At 36.4% G+C, this 15548-nt stretch overlaps 1 protein-coding gene across 3 annotated transcripts in view; it reads right to left on the minus strand.

The window, feature by feature from the left end:
• Nucleotides 1-15548, minus strand: part of SLC24A2 (solute carrier family 24 member 2) — a 271049-nt gene that overhangs the window by 212433 nt on the left and 43068 nt on the right. The window lies entirely within an intron of this gene.

Raw genomic sequence — 15548 nt, forward strand, 5'->3', positions numbered from 1 at the left:
AAAAAAAAAAAAAAAAAAAAAAAAAAACCTGACTCACTCCCAGCTGGATAGCTTCACAAATGCCAAGCTGAAAAGAATGATATCTCATAAATTCAGGCAAATGGGCATTAAGGGGACTAAGCTGGCTGTTTTTTTAATATACTGAGTATTAGCATTTTCCAGGGCTTCAGGTCGGTAATGTAGTTTCAGCTCAGGAGACTATACCTTTCATTAAAACTCTTTTATTCTTTCTGCTTTGTTATAATGAAAAAATCTTAAGCTATCACACCTGTAGTGATTATAGAAGGCTCTCAATGCTGGTAGGGAGAAAGACTCAGAACAGGCATGTACAATTTTCAAAGACCACATAACTGCTTCAAAAAAAAAAAAAAAAAATGACAGCCGTCACCAACATTTTACATCCCAAAACAAGTTTAATTGTTCAGACTGGAGTTTTAGAAAGCTCCAGACATTGGAAGGCTCCTCAATTTTTGTATAGCCAGAGGCTCAAAGAACTCTAGGCTAGAAGGTTTTATTTACTGATGAGAGAGGGCATATTCAATATCAAAAAATTGTCATTTTTATTTGTTTGCATTGAGACTGAGAATAAAAAGTCAAGCAGCACACCAAAAGGAAAAAAATGTACTGTATGCAAATTAAAAACTAAAATAATTGCCTGCCATGAAAAGAAAAGTGAAGCACAGGAGCCTTAGGTAGGCCCTTTTTGACTTACTCATCTTTAGAACAATTTTAATGTCCATCGTTTCACCTTCCACATAGTAAACAGTAAATGTCTGGTGCATGAATAACAATAAGAAGTAGAGCTGAACAGACATTTCTCAAAGTAAGATATACTAATGGCCAGCAAATATATGAAAAAATGCTCAACATCACCGATCAGGGAAATGCAGATCAAAACCACAAGGAAGTATCATTTCACCCCAGTTAGGATGGTTATTTTCAAAAAGACAAAAAATAACAAATGCTGGTAAGGATATGGATTTAAAAGGACTCTTATACACTGTTAGTGGGAATGTTAATTAGTATGGCCACTATGGAGAATAGTATAGAGGTTCCTCCAAAAACTACAAATAGGACCACCGCATGATACAGCAATCCCACTATTGGGCATTTATCCAAAGGAAAGGAAATAAGTGTATTGAAGAGATATCTGTACTCCATATTTATTGCAGCACTATTCACAATAATGAAGATATGGACTAAACTTAGGTGTTCAATAACAGATGAATGGATAAAGAAAATGTGTTGTATATACACAATGGAACACTATTCAGCCAAATAAAGAATGGAATCCTGTCATCCACAGCAACGTGGATGGAACTTGAGGATAAGTGAAATAAGCCAGGAACAGAAAGTTAAACAGCACATGTTCTCACGCATATGTGGAAGTTAAGGAAAAAAAGGGGAGATGATCTCATAGAAGTAAAAAGAAGAAAAGAGGATACAAGAGGCTGGATAGGGCAGGAGGAAGGGAGGACTAGGGAGAGATTGATTAAAGGATACAAAATTAAGCTAGAGACCTGGAATAAGTTCTAGTGCTTTATCCCAACTGTAGAATGACTATAGTTAAAAATGTTAGATATTTTCAAGTAGCTAGAAGAAGGATATTGGGCATTACCAACACAAAGAAATAATACATGTTTGAGATGATGGATATGCTAATTACCCTGATCTGATTACTATACATTATTATATGTATCTAAACATCATGATGTACCCTATGAATATGTACCATTATCATTTGTCAATTGAAAACATAAAATTTAAAAAAATGGAAAAGCACTGCCATTTAAACGAATGAATGCCAGGTCCCTCTACCCAAGGCTGCAGGGAAAGCGAATGGACTACTCGATTGTTTTTGTGAGCACTGTCCATAGCAGCACGGTTGTCTCCCTCGCTTCCTTCAGGCCTCTGAACAATGTCACCAAAGAAGGTACAGAATGCAGTGAGAACCATGACAGTGTTTCATTGCCTTCAATGTAGAATGAGTCTTTGGAAAATATTTGAATGTGAAAATTTATCTTGAAGTTAACTTGGCAATATCTATCTAATGTGCAGGTTTTTGATATACTAATTGCATTTATCCTATGGATAAGTTACATAGTTATATTTTAGGATANATTTAAGCCATGCAGTCTGTGGTATTTTGTTACAGCAGCCCAAGCTGGCTAATATATGTAGCATAGGTAAAACGCCAAATATAATTCCAAGTACAGGGCTGACACCGAATAAATGGTGACTGCAGGCTGACCACACTTTGCACAGCAACCTGTTAGCAGGGCCTCACACATACTGGAACTGTGTTCTCACTTTGCCTGGCAGTGTAATTATAATTATATATACGTAATTATACGTAACGTATAATTATATAAATATATGATAATTATATAATGCATATAATTTATCTGTCCATGTATACAGAGGTAGAAGTACAAAGATGTTCAATGCCATATTTTTGTGACTGTAGAAAACAACCTAAATTGCCCATCAGTAGGCAAATAGTTAAACAAATGACGTTACAACCTTAAGACTGCTAGGCCATTATTTCACAAAATGAGGTAAAGTTTATATATAGCAACATGAAAACATATCTAACTTAGATATTAAATTAAAAAAGCAAGTTGTATAATTTTGTATCTAGTTGAACAGTCATTGTTTTGTTTAGAATACATGCATATGTATATTAATAGTTTTCATTCCTTTATTGCCTGAATTGCTAAAATATGAATATATTACTTTTGCATTAAAAGTTTAAACATGCTTAAAATATTTTTTGATGCATATATTTTCTAAGCATAAATGACTACATTTAAAGTCACATTTAATAGTGTTTAAATCATCACTCCTACTCCTTTCTATACTTAAATCCTATAACTCTTAGGTTATTTTTTTACCCTTAATAAAATTTTTTGACAATGGAAAAAAATATATTCATCTTTCAAGCACCTTACCTACTTAAAACTGTCACACTTTTCAGTTCACTTTGCTTTATAGTCTATTTGTTCAAATGCTAAGTGATAATTGATTTGTCTTGAGTTCACCTTTCAAAATAAGCCAGCGTAAAACAAACTAGCATAGAACATAAGGCAGTTGATAAATCAAGTTTAGCAATTCTTCTCATTTATATATTGTCTAGATATCAAGCCACCAAATAAACTTTAGAAGGTGGTCTAGCTGGTGGAAAAAGTATGAATTTTAGAATCATGATTTATGTTTGAATCCTGTCTCTGTCATAAGCTACTAGCATAACTTACTTTCTCTGAGCTTCAGTTTATCCATCTGTAAAATACATTTCTTGTGAGGATTATACATAATGCTATGGAGTGAATGCTGTGTACAACCCCCACCCACATTCAAATGTTGAAGCCCTAACCCCAAGTGTGACTATATTTGAAGATAGTATAAAGAAGTAATTAAAGTTAAATACAATCATAAGGGTGGGGCTTTGATCTAATAACATTTACGTCCTTATAAAAAGAGACACTTAAGAACACTTGTTTCTCTCTCTCTCTCTCTCCTTGTGTGTGTGTGCGTGCATGTATGTGCACACATGCTATACGAGAAAACAGCAAGAAGCTGATCATCTATGAGCCAGAAGAAACCAAGTCAGCTGATACCTTGATGTTGGACTTCCAGCCTCCAGTACTGTGAGAAATAGGTTTCTGCCATTTAAGCCATGCAGTCTGTGGTATTTTGTTACAGCAGCCCAAGCTGGCTAATATATGTAGCATAGGTAAAACGCCAAATATAATTCCAAGTACAGGGCTGACACCGAATAAATGGTGACTGCAGGCTGACCACACTTTGCACAGCAACCTGTTAGCAGGGCCTCACACATACTGGAACTGTGTTCTCACTTTGCCTGGCAGTGTAATTATAATTATATATACGTAATTATACGTAACGTATAATTATATAAATATATGATAATTATATAATGCATATAATTTATCTGTCCATGTATACAGAGGTAGAAGTACAAAGATGTTCAATGCCATATTTTGTGACTGTAGAAAACAACCTAAATTGCCCATCAGTAGGCAAATAGTTAAACAAATGACGTTACAACCTTAAGACTGCTAGGCCATTATTTCACAAAATGAGGTAAAGTTTATATATAGCAACATGAAAACATATCTAACTTAGATATTAAATTAAAAAAGCAAGTTGTATAATTTTGTATCTAGTTGAACAGTCATCGTTTTGTTTAGAATACATGCGTAATTATACGTATTATATATACAGCGTAATTATACCTATACCTTGTGAGTCAGTTTCTCCAACCACTTGAGCAAATATTATCCCTCTGGTCTGTGAAATGGGTATGACAGTATCTACCAGGGTTGTGAGGATTTGAAAACATGGAGGAGAAGCACTGAGATTGGGTTGGCACATGGCAGGTGCTCAAAAATGATACCTATTGCTGTGTTTTTTATGGATGTCCAATAAAAAACCGTAAAGAACTCCTTGTCCTGTTAAAAACAATCTCTTCCTGGTGAACTTTTAGACATGTCTGCAAAAGGGCAGGTGCAGATATTTGTCCAGCTATGCTCAGCCCAGCGCCTGGCCCCTAGTGGGCACATTATGTCTGCTGCCGAAACTTTCCAAGTGGTTTAGCCCCGCTGGCTAGCATTGAAGAGGCAGAGGTTGTGGGATTAATTTCCTCAGTCTGATTAGCTTTCAGAGAAAACTCTGACTTGTAGTTTGGAAAGTAATAGTGGCCTGAGACCACGTCTTGAAAAAAATACTAGCAATACTGGCTACTAAACAGCATGAGCACCCCCATCCATGTAATTCCATCAGGGCTGGCAGTCTCTCTTATTTTTTTAAATTAATTAATTTATTTTTAATTGACCAATAATTATGTATATTTATGGGGCACAGTGTGATGTTGCGATCTATGCATAAATTGTAGAAAGATTCAATCAAGCTAAGGAACATATGCAATGTCTTAATGAGGCTTTGGCAATGTCAGGCATACATTAGTACATAATCCTAACGTCGCCATCTGAGAGCTACCTCTCCCCCGTGTCTGTACTGGTTCTCCCTCTGCAGCCACTTTGCCAATCACATTTCAAATGCAGAAACCAGATCTGCCTGTCTCAGGGCAGACCATGAAACAGAGACACTGGCTGCCAGGGTCACTTTTGATTGCAGGGCCAGCTGCCCTCCCATCTGCCTGTCAGGCTGGAGAAAAGGCTGAAAATTGAAAATGTGAAAATAATGCAGCCCCAGTGTAAAAAAAAAAAAAAAAACCCAGATTTTTCAATTGCCATTCTGTGAGTAGAACCTAGGAATTAACCTGTGGCCTTTTGGTTTTATTGTTTCATAAACGAGTAATAGCTAGAGGGAGGTACCCCTTAGACCATTTCAGTCCCAATTGCTACAGAGAAGAAAATGATGACTATGAAGTCACATAAGGATGACACATTTTAGAAGTCTTAAGATGTGACTAAAGAAGAAGTCTTAAGATGCTGGGCAAATTAAGCAAACACTGGGCATGTGAGCTGTTCTCTGGATGGTATCTTGGTCCAAGTTTCCAGAACTACTGCCCTTTGGTGCCTGAGTCTCAGTGATGGGGAGAACAGGGCACTATAAATTCAGAGGCTCTGGGTTTAGAATTTTCTTGGAACAATTTGGGATATCTTTTATTTGTGAATGCATTTTCACATCATTTGGATATTGTCTTAACATTACTGACCTAAGGGTATCAGAATCAAAGCTCTTGATTTTCTTCAGCCCAGAATGCCCCACCAGCAAGATGATCTTCGTTCCTTTCTCTTACAATATCCCCTTCAGTCATCCAGCCCATTGCCCCCTCATACCTTTAAGTGAAACCAGATCTCATTTCCAATGACAATCTGTGAAGGAAGCCTACAGAGAACGCAGCTTGTTGCACACAGCATGAAGACTAGCACAGCACTCACACCTCACTCAGCACCCAGGATTTGCACAGGTGTTCAGGAAGCGTTGAATGAATGAAAAATCATGAATAGAGGAAATCTGCCCACTTAGTTATTTCTGGAGTGATCCCAGTATCCCTTCCAAGTTTTCTTATTATAAAAATCATCTTACTTCTGGTTTGCAGAAGTTCTCCAATGTCCTATGGGCCCCTGATTTTCTCATTCTTAAGAGTTAATTGTTGTCTCTGTTGAGCACCTCTGATCTATGTTTGTGGTTTAACATACATTTATTGAGTGCCTTCTCTGGGCCAAACCTTTGTGAACAAGGTAGAAAACTCCTGTACTTTTGCAACTTATATTCTAATGCTAGAGATGGGCAAAAACAAATAAATACTCTTATTTCAGATAATAAGTCCAGGAAGAAAAACAAAATAGAATAAGGGGGAATGGAAAAGAAAGGGGTGGGGTGAGGTTACTTTAATTATGATGATAGAGGCAAGGCTCTCTGAGGAAGTAACATTTGAGCAGAGACTAAATAGAACAGTGTGAGCCATGCGGGGATGTAGTTAGAATTAAAATACGTGATAACAGTAACACAAAAAGTGGGAGAGGTTTAAGTGAAATTAAAATATTCTGAGATTCTTAGTACATGTTGTCTGGAAAGTGGTAAAAGTACTCATTTATATTGGGCTTTTGCAAGTTAAGCATGCATTATATGTTCTCTACAATTTTAATAAAAGAATAATAAAATAGGGATGGGAAACAAAATATAATAATAATACTTGATTAATCCAAAGAGTAGCAAAACAGGAGGGAAAATAATATAGTCTCAGTAAGAGAAAAGAGATGATGGATTTAAACTCCAAATATACCCAAAATTACATCAAATATAAATGGATTAGATCTAATTAAATGATTATAAACAAAACAGCGCAAACAATACTCAATCACCTGCAGCTTACAAGAGCTACATTTTTAATATAAGAGCATGAAAATGTTGCAAATAAAGGAAAGAAAATTCTAGATAAACATTAACCAAAAGAAGTCTGGTTTAGCAATACTGAAATTAGACAAAGTAGACTTTAAAGCCATAAGAATTTCTAGAAATCAAGACCAGGCCAGGCATGATGCATCATGCCTATAATGCCCATACTTTGGGAGGCCGAAGTGGGAAGATCATTGAGGCCAGGAGTTCAAGACTAGCAACATACAGACAACATAGTGAGACCCTCGTCTCTAAAAATAAAACACTGAGTTTAAAAATTTTAAATCAATATTAAGAAAACATGACATTTTAAATTTGGTTTAAAAAACTTAGTAAATTGTATTAAATATTTTTATACAAATGAAACTTTTTCAGTTCTAACATGGAATGTCCTTCTATATGCCAATGAAAAGAATCACCATTAAGCTTCATAAATGTTAGGTCTGGACCTAAATATACGAAAACTTAAGAATAACATAAATTGTATCATACTGCAAAATACTGCTCAGATGGCATACAAAACTATTCAAAAAATATTGCCTATTTATGAATAACTTGCTGATCTTCAGAATTTAAAGTCAAAATGCAAGATGAGTGAGGAAAAAAAGCTCAGACCTACTGGGAAGCAATACCCTACTTCATTATGCAAGGAATCTATGTATTCATGGTATCTAGGATAGATTTGTCAAGTTAATTTGTCTTTTACCTTAGTGCTTCTGTCACTACACTCTTCTTTCACAGAAAAGCAGTGTTTGTCCACACTATCAACATGAGCACAACTTATGAATGTTCATGGAATCTGGATGGTGTTACCTTTTGTTTCAACACTGTAGGGCAAGAGATATGGAGAAATGTTTTTCTGGGGTAGGGGCTGGATGATGTTAGGATAAAAGTGGACATTTAGGGTAACAGATCCCAAAAGAGAGAGAACCCATGCATTCTTTAATAAATGTATTGTGATTGGTGAGTGGATTTGTGATATGCTGTTCTAAAAGTGGTATCAGTTTTAACCAAAACAATAAAGCAAAAAAAAAAAAAAAAAAAAAAAAAAAGAAAGGATTAGAAAGGCAGAAATAAAGCTGTTATATTCAGACAATATGGCTGCATATATAGAAAAGTATCAAAATTATTTTCAAATAAACTATTTGAATTAATAACTAAATTCTATAGAATTTCATCATGTGAATACACCACAATTTATTTACTCATTCTACCATTGATGTACAATTAGGTTGTTTCCAACTCTTGGCTATTACAAGCAAATTTTTAGCAAATCAATTATATTTCCATATACAAGCCAAATACAGAAAATGAAAAAATTAAACATTATTTTATTTAAAATAACATAAAAATCATATATCTAGCCAGGCATGATGGCTCATGCCTGTAATCCCGGCACTTTGGGAGGCTGAGGTGGGCAGATCAAGAGGTAAGGAGTTTGGGACCAGCCTGGCCAATATGGTGAAATCCCATCTCTACTAATAATACAAAAATTAGCCAGGCATGGTGGCGCGCCCCTGTAGTCCCAGCTACTCAGGAGGCTGAGGCAGAAGAATCACTTGAACTCAGAAGGTGGAGGTTGCAGTGAGCTGAGATCGTGCCACTGCACTCCATCCGGGGTGACAGAATGAGACTCTGTCCCAAAAAAAAAAAGAAAAAAAAATCATATATCTAGGAATAAATCTAATAAAAGATATGCATGACTGCTACAAAAAACTATATTATTTATAGAAAACAAAGAATTCTAAATCAATGGAAAGATACAAAATGCTTATGAACAGAGATTTTATATTGTAAATAAGTCATTTCTACTTATTAAATTATAACTGAATGCAAATCTACTCAAAATTCTATCAGGTAACTTGAAAGTTGACAAGCTAATTTAAAATTTATTTGAAAATTTATGAGGCCAAAAAGAATCAAGAAAGTTCTGAAGAAGAACAGAACTCAAGAATTTATATCATCAGATGTCTCAATCTTAATTACAATTAAAATAAGATGGTATTAGCAGGACATACAAATAGAGAAACCAGAAACAAACTCATACCATCATCTGATTCATGACAAAGGTAAAACTGCAGTGCAGTGAGGAAATAATAATCTTTGCAATAAATAGCAGATCACTTGGATATTGATGGGGGGAATAAAAGAATTTGACCCCTATCTTACATCATAAACAAAGGTCAATTGTAGGTAGATTATAAAGCTAAATGTAAAAGGTTAATAATTTTTAAAAAGCCTCTATAACATAGGTAAATATCTTTATGACATTGGGGTAGACAAAAATGTCTTAAACAAGACTAAATAAGCATTAACTATACAGAAAAGGTCTGATAAATTGGAGTACATTAAAATTAAGAACTTTGTATTAACAAAGTCACCATTAAGAGAAAGAAAAGGCAAGTTAGACTGGGAGAAGATATCTGCAATGTTTATGTCCAATAAAATACCTATATCCAGAATAGATAAAGAACAAATCAACTACAAATCAACAACAGAATATATTCAAAGAGCCAACTAAGCATCAGAAAATGTGCTCACCAAGGGCAGGCAACTCAAAGTGACAATGGGATACCATGACACGCTGACCAGACTGGTCAAAATGAAAAATACAGACAATGCCAAGTGATGGCAAGGATATGGAGCAAGTAGAACTGGTGAAGGTAAAAATAGTACAACTACTTTGAAAATTCTTAAGAAGTATTTAATAAAGTTGAATATATATATGTATCCTAAGACCCAGCAATTCCATTCATGGTATGTAACCAACAGAAATGCATACAAGTGTGTACCAAAAGACATGTATAACAATGTTCATAGCAGCATTATTTGTAATAGTCAAGAGCTGGAAACAAGTCAATTGTACATCAATGGTAGAATGGACGAATAAATTGTAGTGTATTTTTACAATGAAATACTATAGAGCAATAAAAATAAACTATGGCTATATGCAAAAACATGAATAAATCTTACCAACAATGTTAGATAAATGAAGCCAAACCCCAAAATGCACATGTTCTATGAATCCATATATGCAAAGTTCTCAGTAGGTGATAGTGGCTACTGCTTTGGGAAGCAGTGAGGAAAGAACTAAGGGAGTACTACAGAGGGGGCTCTGGGTGTTTGTAATTTCTACTTCCCAGTCCAGGTGGGGTTTACATGAACATGTTACTTTGTGAAAAATTCATTGAGCTGTAACTAAACATCTGGAATTATTTATGAATGAAATTATATATAAGTCAATGGGAAACTGGGAGGATAAGGAGGAGGTATGGGGGGCTAAAGAAAACATGAGTGGCCAAATGCTTACAATTGTTATTGTTGGGATACCTGGGGGTTTATTTCACTATTCTTTCCACTTTGTGTATGTTTGAAATTTTCCATTATAAAAAGGATCAAAAAAAAAAAAAAAAATAGAGAGAGAAAAGTATTCACAGAGACCCACAACAGCTTCATCATAGTTTTTACTGCCCTCTCTCACTGAACCATTGAATCACAGTTTTATTGGCTTTATTTGAAGGTAAACACACACTGTGGAAATGGAATGTCATTTGAGGGCAAGCATTAAGATGTTGCTATCCTCTGTATGTCCTTCCTGGCACCTAGAATGCTGTCTCACCCTTCCTGGGCACTTAGAGATTTGGTTTCTGCTGCTGCCATCAGCTAATCTTGCCTGAAAAATTGTGTGCTATTGATTAAGCTCTTGCCTCTTGACTCCAAACCCACTCTTCTATTTTCAGGCTTTGCGACACTTGAGAGGATATTTTGCAAACCACGCTCCTGATTTGCCAGTTGGCTTTCCGGTTCTGCCAAAAAGGGGAGCTAGAGGAAAGTGGGAAGCCTGTAGGAAAAAGAAGGAAGAGGCTTGCTTCTTCCTTTTTACTTTCTGTGCACTTCCCGTTTCCTGATCTTTTGGGATTCATCCCAGAGGTTGCATTGCCTTCTCTTCACAGTAGGGGAATTCAGTGGCGCAGTTTTTCCAACACTCACATAACAGCCTCAACACTCTCTGCTCCAAGTACCAGCTGAACAGCTCCCTTCTCAAGTTCCATGTTTTAGTAATTCGAGCCTTTTCTCTTTGATCCTCCAGGCCTAGGAGTGGCAGCTGCTTCCTGCAATTCTACCTCCTTGGGACCTGAAAGTTCTTTTACACCTTAGCTAATTAACAGCTTTCAACCTAGTTAACAATTCTTTATGTTAAGCATGCTCTGTTGAAATAACAGATGTGAGTTCTGCCTCCAGATTGGGTCCTGACTGATACAACCTCCACGAGTTATATACTCTGTCCTTGCTGCCTGTGTGATGACATAAAATTGTTGATTATTTTCTCTTATTGAGCATACATTTGTATAAAAAATCAACACCTTTTGCTTCTTATCCCCACCCCAGGTAAGCAGAACAACAATTTCAATTATTTGAAAATTCAGCTATCTCAATTTATATTTTAAAACATGACTATTGAAAATTAATTGAGTTTTGCTTTAATAATACTGTAGTTAGTATAGTATGCAATGGGACAATTTTTGACAAAGTATATCTGAGCATAAGCCACACATCTCTCATAGGTTCACACTATTTCTCTTAAAGATCTCCATTGTGAACGAAATTGATACAGCAATATTTGAAATTCAGAGGCCAAAAAGCCAAATTCTATCTCAGAAGCAGCTGCCATCAAAGTGTTGATGTCATAAGCATATGAAAGCCATAAGGTAGCTGCTTAATTGAAAAGCAGATGAGAGGAAAGTTGCATTTTACATAAATAAATACTGCCAAAAACAAAGAGCTCCCTGTCAAGAATGTAGTCAAAATGTGCTGTGGAAAGATGGACAGGTATTATCCTAAGGAAATAATTCAGTACATGATAATGAATTCACCTGGATTAGACTATTTCATATTAGCAGTCTGTTCTCAGTTGCCCATCCTTTCCGACTCAGTTGCCCATCCTTTCAGAAGTGTGAAGACCAGAAATAAGGCCCTGAATAGTAGATATAGAAATTGTCTTCTTAAACCAACAGATAGATAATGCCCTAAGTTAGGAACTTCAGGAAAGAAAAGCCTATTTTAAAATTTTCCTTAGATAATGAGGTTCACATTCAATGAATCCCCATACCTGTTTTTAATTTTTTTTTTAGTACAGGAAGATGGGAACCTTTCCTTAGTTTAAGTGTATAATAAGTGGCAAAAGAGGGATTAGACCCTGGTCTTCTGATTCAGGGCCTGGCCCTCCTTTCATGAAGGCTCTCTAGTTAGCATTAGAACATGCCTTCTTCAGGAACAAGGCCAACTAAAAAACAACCTGTGAAAGAAATCAATGAACTGTCCCCTACCTCCACATACATACACCTGTCCTGAGGAATGTCTCTCACAGGACCTCTGGATCAACTGGCCTCTAATGGGCCATGAATATACTTCTAATGCTAAGAAAGTGTCACTACCTTTGGAATGGATGAATGCTTCATGGGACCATCTTGTTGTGTTTGGAAGGAAACAACAGAGACTATTTACCATCAGATACAGATACCAAAGGGAAATGAGAATTTCCAATTAAAGGTAGAAGATCCTTATGTTACTGTTTCAGTGATAGACTTAAGAAAATTTAAATGTCTCTGATATTTCCCTAAGTCCGAAAAAACTTATTTTGAAAAACAGAGGAATTGTGTGCTTAACAACTATCTTACAAAACAACAGCATGTAAAATCAAAAGCAAAACTGGTTCCACTGTCTGCTTTCAGCATTTAAAGACTGAGCTAAGAAAGTAGTTACGGCTGAGTTGAACAATTACTGCTGAGGTTATGTCATAGGGTTAGTCAGTTTATCACTTCTGTTCATAGTGAACTTGATCATACACTGATGTGTAATCCACCTTATACATTACAGAGAATTTTAATTAGCTGATTTTTTAAGGAAATGGTATTTGAAATACAGCTAGCACCAATTTTCTGCATTTCTTAAAGCAATGATCATTTACTGTACTATACGTTTAAATTTGAAGAATGAATGTTCTCTTTCATTGGCATTTCTGAAACTTTGCTATTGACCTAGGTTAGGGGACAGAATGGGTGTGCTATGGGGGCTGGGCAGAGGAGTGTAGCCCAGAGCAGTTACTGTGAAGTACAGTTTATTTGAAGCTGGTGTTATATTCAAAAAGAGAGAAGGATTTTGCATTCTATAACATGTTCTTGTTCACATAATATAAAATATTCTGAATTGCTTTCTAAGTAAATTATTTAACTGCTGCCATCCTTTAAAATATCTACCAATAAAATTAAGCTCAGGTCCTAGGGTTCTGTTTATCCTGAGGCACATTACTGCCTCTCCCAATTCAAAAAGCATGGACATTTAGACAGTTTTTGGCACTATAGACACTCTACAGAAGGATGAACCAACAGCATAAATGAACTGATACCCGGTTTTGGTGGGGGTGCAGGTAAGGAGGATACTTCCTCACTTTATTAGCCCATGTATAAACTGTGGGGTTATGTTTATTTGATTGCTTACTGGCTTAAAATGAAAAATAGTTTTGTGCCCTTAAGAGACCAATCCCCAGTCCTGATCATCACCCCCACTGCTCATGCTGCACAACATTGCTAGAGGGGACCCCCACAGTATACCTCATCTCAGATGGGCTGGCAGAGCTGCTCTGTGATGTTACAATACATCAATAACATCAGACTCTCTTCTTTTCCCTAGGACCCATGCCCTCTTCTCTTACAGGACCCCCAGAAGAGGGTCTTGTCCATATTACTGAGAGGATAAAGATCATCATCTTTAATTCAAAATACTGCTTCCTTGACTTCTATGTTTTCTATTTTCTCCCTTACCATATTGAGGGATGGATGTTCCCATTTCTTCTCCAAGCTACTTCTCGTACTGTGCCCTTGATCCCAACTCCTCCTTCCTCTTTCTGGTCCTTGCTCATGTTATGATCACAACACTCCAGCATCTTCAATTCTTCTCTATCGTCACACTGGGAGTTTGTATGTTTACCTTGTTAGATTTTGTGGTTGCAGACTCCTATGCTCGTAGAGGACTGGTGAGTCATCCAAAGAAGGGAAGGACCAGACAGGGGCTGTTTAACCCAAAGCATATGCCCCGGGGAAAGAGGACAGCCACAACTTGGCTCCAACTGATGCTGTCACATGGAAATGAAGACCCCAAGTTGTATGATTTTCCAAAAGTAGATGGGAATCTGGATTTACATACAAAATCTGGTAAGTTTTAAATGTTGACTACAATTTTAAAAATTGAACACTGGGTTGTTTCATTGTGGATGAAACAAATACTTCATTAGCCCCAACTATAATTTTCACCCATCCATCTAAACATTCATTTTACTCTGCTTCCCTTTCAAATACCTTGTTACTTCACTCATAAACTTCCCAAACATCTACGCCTATAACTATTGGCTTCTTTTCCACATCCATTGTTCTCCCCGTATCCAACTTCAATATGTTTCCCACTCTTCTGAAAGTGTATTCTTGAAGGTCACTGGGAAGTTTCTAACCACTTGATATGTTTTGGACATTTGTCCTCTGAATCCCCTGTTGAAATGTGACCCAGCATGTTGGAGGGGATCCTAGTGGGAGGTGCTGGATCACAGGGACAGATCCCTTATGAATGGCTTAGTGTCATCCGTTTGGTATTGACTGAGTTCTTGCTCTGAGTTCACGTGAGATCAGGTTGTTTAAGATTGTGGCACCTCCCCCATCCCTCTTGCTCTGATGCACCTGCTCCTTTAGCCTTCTGCCATGGTTGAAAGATTCCTGAGGCCCTTCCCAGAAGCAGATGATGGTGCCATACTTCTTGTACAGCTTGCAGAACCATGAGCCAATTAAACCTCTTTTCTTTGTAAATTACCCAGCCTCAGGTATTCCTTCATGCAATGCAAATAGACTAACACACCACTGAATACTCTGAAATACTTGTATGTATGTACATACCTTCATACATCCTTAAAACAATAGTTTCAAGAAGTGATTCCAAGAGAAGTAATATCAGCATTGTCCTGGGGATCTGCTAGAACTGCAGAATTTCATGCCCCTTCCAAGACCTACTAAATCAGAAAATCTGGGCCTGGATTCAGCAATCTATGCGTTGATAAGCATTCAAGGCGATTGTGATGGCTGCAAGTTTCAGAACCACTGCCCTAAAATATACCTACCTGTGAGTGTACATGTTGCCAGAGAGGAATTAATCTGTCCTTCTGAATTTTGCCCCACAGCTTCAATCCCTTTTTTACATGCTGGGAAAGACTTTGCATTGATATACACTTTTTATTAAATGTTTTTTTCATATTTTATTACCTAACTCCTGCAAATAAGAATGTTACACAATAGGCAAAGCAAGTCAAAAAGTTTATTATGCCCATCTAACCATCATATAAATGTGAAAGCAGCAATAAGAGATTAAGTGACTTTCTTAAAATCATAGTTAAGAAAGTGTCAGAGTTAATACCAATCTAGTTTACTGACATACATCATAGCTCTTTCTTTCTGTGTTTTAGAAATGGTATTTTTTTTTCTACTTGTAAGAGTCTAACACATTAATTGAAGAAATGCTGGAAAATACAGAAAAGACTACAGAAGAAAGCAAAAAATCATCCAGAATTCTACCATTGATACCATGCATTTCCCTCCAATTTTTTTTTTTTTTTTTTTTTT

Source organism: Rhinopithecus bieti, unplaced genomic scaffold, assembly GCF_001698545.2.
Source record: "Rhinopithecus bieti isolate Rb0 unplaced genomic scaffold, ASM169854v2 scaffold_17667, whole genome shotgun sequence".
Taxonomy (NCBI): Eukaryota; Metazoa; Chordata; class Mammalia; order Primates; family Cercopithecidae; genus Rhinopithecus; species Rhinopithecus bieti.